The 9392-nt window shown below is 52.9% G+C and overlaps 1 protein-coding gene across 2 annotated transcripts in view; it reads right to left on the reverse strand.

Moving 5' to 3' along the window:
* Window positions 1-9392, reverse strand: part of Ntng2 (netrin G2) — a 64041-nt gene that overhangs the window by 19055 nt on the left and 35594 nt on the right. The window lies entirely within an intron of this gene.

The following is a 9392-nucleotide window of genomic DNA, read 5'->3' on the forward strand; positions in this document are numbered from 1 at the left end:
CTGTTTGACTTTGACAAAAACTTGTTTGCAAAATGTATATGACCTCCAAAGGTTTCCTTTTTCTTCTGAATTCTTTTTTAACACCCTGCTGAGCTAGCTGGAGAGGAAACCCAGTTGTAGAAAACCAGGAGTGTATTCCACACCTCTGGCCTGAGGAGGGGATATTTTTAGACACCAGCTACGTAGAGAAAAGATTGCCGTCAACTTTGGGTGATAACATTGACCTTGGCTTATTAAAAATGCATAAAAGATCAGTTGGGTCTGAGAAGCAGATTGTATCCCTGCTAACAGGAAGGCTGGCCGTTAGAGCCCAGTGGCCCAAGGGGCTAGGGAGGGGAGTGGCTTGCCCAGGGCCATGCTCAGACCCCACCCTGCCAGTCCCAACTCTGCCCTGTCTTCTGCTAGAATACAAAAGGTACCCTGGTCTTGGCTGTGCAAGGAGGAGCAGGAGAGCTGCCTTGGTTGGCACAAGGGAGGCTGCCCAAGGACTATTGGTCTGTACCACCCCAGCCAAGGGCAGGGGCTCCTCCTTCTCCTGAAGTCACAAGTGTGAATGGTTTTGCCTGTACTGGGTGGTGGGGTGTGCTTCACGGCTCTCCATCTCCTTCCCTCTCTCCCTACCTCTACCTAGCCTGAGTCCTGACCTTGCTGTCCTCAGGGCCTTTGCACGTGCTGTTTCCTCTGCCTGGCCCCTGCTGCCAGGCTCTTTCCCCTTTTCCAAAGCTGACACTTTGAGGCAGAGATCACAAGGTGAACAACAATGTCACCTCTTCGAGGAGGCATCTGTCAGCACCATTTCCTATCAGCCCGGCTGTGCCTCAGTGTCATCCCCCAAACCCCACATCCACAGCTGCGTCCTCTAGGGGGGTCCTGGAGGCAATTCGGGGAGATCACGCGTGAGAGGTTAAATGGTAGCTGTAGCCCTGCTTACGCTAGGATACACGTGCAAAAGAATGAAGCCCATTTTCCGGTTCCTGCACCCCAAAGCTGGAGACCACCCCAACACCTACTTACAAATACATGAAATGTAGGGTATACAGAAAATAGAAGATTATTCTGTCATAAAAGGAAGGAACTGCTGCTTCATACTGCACCTGGATGAACCTTGAAAATGCGACGCTAAGCAAAATTAGCTAGACACATTGTGTAAGTTCCTGCTAACTGTCCCTAGAGGCCAGTCTGCAGAGACAGAGAGAGGACTAGGGGGAGATGGCTGGGCTGATGGGGAGAGTGGGACTGTGCACAGCAGGGTTTCCTGCTAGGGGGTGAAATATCCTGAAATTGCTCCATGTGTTAGCGCATGCCTTTAATCCCTGCTCTCTGGAGGCAGAAGCAGAGGCAGGAGGATTTCTGTGACTGCCAGAGCAGCCTGGTCAGCATAGAATGTTCCAGGTCTACATAGAGAGATCCTCTCTCAAGGTGGGTGCTTCTTTTTGATGGTCTCATATAACCCAGACTAGCTTCAAACTCCATAAGTATCTGAGGTCGAAAATTTTAACTTCGTGTGTTTGTTTTGTGTGTCAAGTCCACTGAGCCCTGTGCAGGTCACCAGCTTCCAAAGGCCAGGGCTCTCCTTTTACCCAGGGATCGAACTCGTGCTGCTAGGCTTGGTGGCCAGTGCCATTTCGCCAGCCCTCTGTGAACCATGTTTTAAGTGAGTGCAAGCACGGTGTGTGGATTCTCTCTCAGCAGAACTGAGAAGAGAGGAGGAGTCGCATGGCTGAGTCAGGTGAGTGGAGGCAGCCCCAGAATTGGCTCAATGGCAACATCAGTCACGAGAGGCTCGCACGCTCTGGCTTTCAAAGGTTCTGGGTAAAGACGGAGGGCCCTGAAGTTCCCACTTTGAGTGAGAACCCCTGCAAGCTCTTTTGCAATCCTCCCTCAAATATGCAGACCTGGAAACTGAGGCCTGGGAAGGCTATGGAAATTCTGAAAGCCAACAGTGGCCTAAAAGTGGTACCAGACTAGGAGCTCAAAAGTCAACCAGACCCACAGCTGCTCTCCATAGCTGACCCTAGAGTCAAGGTAGCCATGGGAAGCTCAGCAGTGGGCGGGGCTTCTGCTCAGCACAGGTACACGTGCTGAGCAAATCTGGGTTTCCATGAATGGAAGCAGAACTCCCCTCTACGTCTGGGTTGTCAGGGAGACCAGTAACACTGTCGCTCGTGGGTGAAGAAATGAGTGAAGGAATGATGGACTTTGGGAACCTGGTGCCTGCCTGTGGTGCGGGCACACGTGGGCAAGGCACAAAACCCTCTGCACGCAGTAGGTGCCTACCCACTGAGGCTCGTTCCTTCCTCTTTCTTTCCCAGAGTCTGGGAGGTGGTGGACATGCTCCCTGGGCCCCACTGGCCACTTACTGTTGTGGACAGAGGAAAGACCTTCCACCTGCCGCAGTTTCCTAATCTGCAAGGTGCTGCAGAAGGGGTTGCACAAAAGTAATCCCATTACACGCACTGAGGAGGTGGAGGCAGGAGAGCTATAAGTTCAAGGCCATCCTTAGCTAGGTACAGAGTCATGAGGCCAGCCTGGGCTACACAAGAGCCTGTCTCAAAAGTGGAGGCGGGGGAGGCAGTAATTAAAAAGCACATGTTCACTAAGTGCTGATTCCATTCCTGGCAGCGGGGCAGTGCCTGAGGTCTAATTGTCTGGCTCTCAGACAGATGTGAGCTCCCAGAAGTGCAACTGGCCCACCCCACCCCAGGCACAGACATCCCTCCCTCAGCTCAGGCCCTTGTCCTGTGATTTTCCTTCTCTAATCTAGAAGACCCTTGGGAGAGGAAGTAAGGAAAATAAATAAGCACTCGTGTGAGTGACTCCGAGCCCTGCTACCCACCAGCGCCTGCATTATTAACCGAAGCCGGCGAATCCCCACGAGGCTCCACTCCTCCCCTTTCCTGGGTGAGAAGGCAAGAGCCCCACAGGTCAAGGCCATTGCTCAGGTCTCTGGGGGGCAGCAGTGGGCTGTGGAGCAGATGTGCAGCCTGGACTTTGTGAGCATGCATTACTGCAGTGGCACCTCCAGGCAGCTCTAAGCTGACTCCGCCTCCATCCAGAGCCTGTGGGTGGCCCAGGCCCCTGGCTGCCTCCATGATTGAGGTGCCCAGGTCCCTGGCTGCCCCCTCCGGTCAGGCGCTGCCCCTTCCTCCAGGATCGTTTCTCCCAAGGGTCCCTTCACTGCTTTTGACCTTGAGAACCAGTTCATCAGAAAACCGTGGCTGGGCTGCCTTTCCCTAACTGCTAAGTTCTTCTCAGCTTAGCCATCAGAATAAATTATTAAACCCTGAAGAAAAGGACAGTGTGTGTGTGTGTGGGGGGGGCAGCCTGCAGGATCTGGGGGGGCAAGCGAATACTCCATTCCCATCCTCACTGTTAGGATGGTGGGGGTTGGGGGGCTCACTTCCTCAATGCTGACTCAGCAGCAACCTTCTGGCTCAGTCCTTGTGGTTGATTCCCTGGGTGACCTTGAAGAGTTACTTCTCTGGGTCTCAGTTATGAAAGGAGCGGTTGAATCAGACCTCAGATTCTCAATCTTGTCATTAAAATTTCCTAAGTGCCTAACACATTGCCTGACTACGGCGCAAGCTCCTCACTTCTGTGAGGAGGGTGGAGGATGGAGGAGGGAATGGAGAGGAAGATGGAGGGAGGGAGGAGAAACGAGGGAAGGAAAGAGGAAGGAGTGGAGAGGAAGTGGGAGGAGAGAGGAGGGGAAGTTCAGATCCTAGCATCCAGTGCTTTGCAAACACAATGGCCAGTGTCTGGGTAGCCAGTGGCCTGTGGACTTGGCAGGTGGCTCTTCCTATAGGAGTAGATAGGTTGGCTGGTCTACGTAGAGGGCTGGGCTCAGGCTGGGAACACTTGCCTCTGATTGAGAGCCAACAAGCCCAGAGGCCAGCGGGGTGAGAAAGCTGGACTTTCTGGTCTCACGGTGGCCCCAAGGACAGCCCCCATGGTGGCCAGCAGACACCAGAGCAGATGTGACTGGCTTGGGGCCTCTAGGATCCCCTACGGGTGGAGGTCATTGCTTCTAACCTCTTGAAATCATATCCATAGAGCCCTGAGCCTCTGTGGACACATAGCAAACAGAAACCCTGGGGGCTGGGAAGCATGCCTGCTCCCCTTGCTATACCAGAGGCAGGAGGATGGCTTGAGTCAAAAGGCTTGAGGCCATTCTGAGCAACATGGGAGGTTCCACGTTAACAACAGCAATACAGGGCGGGAGGTGGTATTTGAATTCCACGTAAATAATGAATAGTTTTGCTCACATAATTATGTCCCATGAGACTAGGAACTGTTCCCTGTTCATCTAAAATTTGAACCTGAGAAGACACCCAGTATTTCACCTGCCACCCTTGCTCACTGTGTGGCTGAGACATGACCTCTGCCCTGGTTTGTGCCCACTCTTAGCTTCCTGTGGGGTGCACCCACTCACTTGCTGGACTCTAGCCTGATGCTTCCCACAGACACGGGGTCTCGGTGGTCTAGCCTATCTTGTCCTTTTTGTCTGGAGTTGGCAAGTCCTGAATCAGCCCCTGGAGAACAAAACAGTTCCAAGACAGGGCCGGGCTCATCTCCCTGGGAAGGCACACACCAGACAAGCCTAGTTCTTAGGACACGTGGCAGGCCCAACTGGGTGCCTGACAGCCACATGGAGGACGGCAGGAACTCTGGCCTGTGCCAGGCCAGAGCATGCCCTGCCCAGCAGGGAGGGGCAGGCAATGCCCAGGAGCTACCAGTAGGGGGCACCATCTGGGCCCCAGCCTGGCACCAGTGTGCCACAAAAATCGTGAGCTGGCCCTTTCCTCCTCTGGGCAAGAAGAGCGGGTGTTGGAGCGACTCCCAGACAGGAGGGCTGTGGAATGTAGGTCAGCTCCCAAGCCAGTGAGTGACGTCACCAGCTCCTTGGGGCAAAGAGGAGGCTGCAGGGAGTTTGGGTGAGCATGGAACAAGGGGTACTGGAGATGGGCAGTAGGGGGCTCCAGAGATGTCTCCCCTCAAGTGCTGAGCCCCAAGCAGATCGTGCACAGTTGCATACCCATGGGTGCCCATGTGGGAAGCAGGGGAGAGCCCATGGTGTCTCCTTGTGAAGCGACTCACTGCAGGAAGGGTTCTGGTTAACTGGTCCTCAAAGCCTCTTCTTTCCCTGCTGCCCACCTGTTGGCATACGGGTTGTCACCCAGGAGGCCAGCAAAAGCCAGAGTGATGGCTTCCAACCCTTTGGGGGCAGCCAGTGGTGCCTTTTTTTCTCTCACCAGGAAGAGCGTTGTTCTTCTGTTTGGGGAAAATCTCACTGGGCTTTTGGTTATGACAAAGTAGACTCCAATTCAACGTTGGCTGGCAGGGGAAAGAGGTCACTGTAGTCGGAGACTGCCCAGGAAATGAACAAGCAGCCTCTACCTCCAGGTCACCAAGTCCCTTCTTGAGGGACTCATGGAGTCTAAAGGAGTATGGCTTTATACATACACCCAGGGGTATGGCTGGGTGGAGGGTGGGGTGGGCCGCAAGGTGGGGTGCTAATTCTCTACTCCAACTTGAACCCAGGATAATCAAACTCATGACCTGTGGCCTTGGGCCCTTGGTGGGTGGGAAGACTGAATCTTTGTTAGGCTGTGTGACCCTGGGGACAGGTCATCTGAACTTAAAGCAAGAGAAAAGTCAGGAGAGAAGCTGAAGGAGCCGAGTGACCACAGCCACAGGGATCTGGAAGGAACTGTGTATCCAGCTAACTAGACAGACAGAGGTCCCAAGGCTGGTGAACCTGAGACTGGAAGGGCCCAAAGGATGCTGCCAATCAAGACCTGAGCCCCCAGGAAGGAGGAGATGACGTTAAGCTGTAGGCTGAGCGGCCACTGTGGACGCTGGAGCGGTTGGATGATGCCAAGGTAATGTGGACAGATGCTGGCTGCAGCTCCTCCTGGAGCTGATGGCCGGCAATTGAGTTCATTGACTAAATCAAATTTGGGCTCCTGTGCAAGCCCTTTTCTATTAAGTGCCCTGATATACATCACCTCTGCAGGCCCACTGATAAATCCTGTTACCCATTACGACGCCAGACGAAGCCTCCCATGCACAGATGACAAAATACCGATTCCCTGTAGCTGCTACCGACTCCTTCCCTCGAGCACCGAGCACAGACTGTGCCAACGTGAGCTCACCTGCGGGTTCTCGGATAACAAACCCACCTTGGGCCACTTCCTCTGGGACCCCCTAATGCCTCCACACCTCTGTGTTCTGCCTTCCCCTCCAAGATCTTAAAGTTTCCTTCCACAAACTCGTTTCCTCTAACACAGGACCATGTTCATACAGCACACACGCACGCATGCACGCACGCATGCACGCACACGTGCACACACACACAGCACACATGCAGGCACACATATATGCACACACACATGCACACACACAGCACACACACATGCACATACACAGCACACATATAGCACACACACAGCACACATGCAGGCACACACATGCACGTGCTTGCACATAAATAGAAGTTTTTAAAATTCCCTCCAGAAACTTCTCTCTTCAACTGTTGCTCTTTGACTAGGTAAAATCCCCATCCACACAGCATCTCAAGTCAGAAACCAGAGAGTCTCCTGGGAACCCCCTTTTCAGCGTACACCTGCTCACTCTGTCAACTCTAAGGCCAGAAGCCATCCAGAAGTGGCTGCTCACTTGTTCCCTCCAGGGTTACCTTCCACCATCAGACCCAGTCAGGCTGTTGTGGGGCGTGGTCTCACATGCTCTCCCTGCCCTTGTGACCGTGATCACAGGACAGGCAACGCTTGCTCACAGCCCACAGGCTCACCTCATCTGTCCCCAGACTGCCACCAAAATCAACGTCTCCCCAGCTGCGGGGACCACTGCCCCCCAGCTCTGCCTGCAGGGCTTCCCTTTTGTGCCCACCCACCACATCTCAATCACTGTCACCCAGTCAAGCTGAGTCCTTAGACCCTCTTATACCCATCTTAGACAAGGCCTCTGCACCTGCTCCCCTTGCTAGGAATGGCTCCCCTCCCCCATTTACCCTTCAATTTCTCCTCGGTGGCAACCTCCTGACTACGTGGGTCCAGCTCTCACTTTGTCCTGGAATTACCCTGTTTTCATTGGTTCAGTTTTCATATATGGCTTTGGTTTGCCCCACACTCTTCCTTTCAGAGTGCCAACACCTCAGTGCTTTTGATCTGAAGCACCTGCTCACACCCAGCTGGTGTAGAGTACAGTATGGGTCAGTTTCTGCCACCATTGCCCCACAGATACGTGGCCTCTATGGGAGCATGGTCATCTTATTAAGATGATGCCGGCTTGGAGAGGGTGAGCCCAAGCCTGAAATCCTATGCTTAGAATCTTTATAAAGACAGGTCAGAGGCTGGGCGTGGTAGCACACACCTTTAATCCCAGCACTTGGGAGGGACAGGCAGGACGATTTCTATGAGTTCAAGGCCAGCCTGGTCTAAGTGGTGAGTTCCAGGACAGTCAAGGCTACACAGAGAAACCCCAAAAACCAAAACCCAAAAACCAAAACCAACCAACCAAACAAACAAAAAATTCCTAAAACAAAAAAGCCAGGACAGAGGGAAAAGCCAGGCAAGACTCATGGAGAGGCAGCTGGGAGGAGAAGGAGGCTGCAAAGACGTAAGGACACGAAATCTGCCAAGGCTGCCCCAGCCTCAGGAACCCGGCACCTCACTGCCCGGTCAGAAAAGATGGAAACCCCCTGAGGTGTCAAGGCCCTGGGGTTTGACACTTTGTCACTGCAATGGCTGAGAAACTGCTGGTGAATTAACAAGGGGTAAGAAAGGTCAGAGGGAAGAAACTCCAGAGAGCCAGGCATGCAAGAGACACCATCCTTGCATCCCTGGAGCAACTGTGAGACTCCCAATGTCCTGGTACCCCAGCCAAACCCCAGGCTCCTAGCTCCTCTCTGCGGAGAGTAGGTCCGCCCCACCCAGCACATGAACAGAACCCACCAACCAAAGGAGCCTTGGGAGCCTACCCCGTACACACCACTCAGCCTGGCTCTTTAACCCGGCTCACAATGGCTGGAAAAGAGTATACACGTCCTCCGTGGAAGAAGGTACAGGGCAGAAGGGTGGGTGAGAGGCAGTTAAAGATAAATAATCTTGTTTGTGATGGTGAGTGTGGCCGGCTTGACAGACTCTAGAGTCACTCATAAAACAAGACTCTGCACCTGGGGACAATCACCAAGATTACTAATAGCTTGGAGGATGCCTGAGAGGAATTATCCTTAACTGATATGAGAAGATCCATGTTGGTCGGGCAGTGGTGGTGCATGCCTTTAATTCCAGCACTCGGAAGGCAGAGGCAGGCGGGTTTCTGTGAGTTCGAGGACAGACTCCAAAGCTACAGAGAAACCTTGTCTCGAAAAACGGAAAAAAAAAAAAAAGACCCATCTTGATTGTGAGCAGGCCCATTCTGTGGGTGGGGATCCTGGACTACACAAACAGCATGTATTCATCTCTCTACTTCCTGACTATAGGTCATGTGACCAAGTTCCTGCTACTTCAACCCCCCACTATGGGCTGTAGCCTTGACTTGTGAGCTAAAATAAGTTCTTTCTCTTTTAGGTTGTTTTTACCAGGGTATTTTATATCACACACACATGCATGCACACACACATGCATGCACATACACATGTGCACACACGTACATGAACAAAAAACGCACATACGCACACCAACCACATGCACTAAATAAACACATAAGGGGCCAAGGGGCCTTTTGAGAATGAGTTCCATGTGGGTCCTTTCCTGAGCAGACCTTACATGCAAACACTTAGAACATTTCTTGGAGTCTTCTGCCTCTAAGAGCCCCTCAGATCCAGGTGGGAGACACTCTGGCTCCCTACAACCCAGGGCTCCTCCTTCAAGCCGGTGACAGTGATGCTGACTCCTGCTCCCCAGGGCCTGAGCACGTCTACACACTCTTCAGGACAAGCTCACTTACGCCTCATGGCCACTGTCTCTATCCACCGAGTGAGAAGAACAGGCAGTTTAGGTCTCCTGTTCTGACTGAGCACAACCGACACCAGATTTGTACCTGGACAGTACAATGTGGGAAGATATCCATCCATCCAGCCACCCACCTATCTTTCTTTATACCCATCCGATGTGACATCACCCATCCATCTCTCTACCCACCTACTCATCCATCTATCCATTCACCTGTCTGTCTATACACCCATCTGCCATCCATCCACCCATCCATCCATCTACCCATCTATCCACTCACAATCCACCCACCCATCCATCCACTACCCACCTATTCATCTACCTATCTACCCATCTATCCACCACCCACCCACCCATCCATCCACCATGCACCCCATCCATCTCTCCATCCACCCATCTGTCCATCTATCATCCATC

Source organism: Alexandromys fortis, unplaced genomic scaffold, assembly GCF_014885135.2.
Source record: "Alexandromys fortis isolate MF-2015 unplaced genomic scaffold, M_Fortis_MF-2015_v1.1 scaffold_72, whole genome shotgun sequence".
NCBI lineage: Eukaryota > Metazoa > Chordata > Mammalia > Rodentia > Cricetidae > Alexandromys > Alexandromys fortis.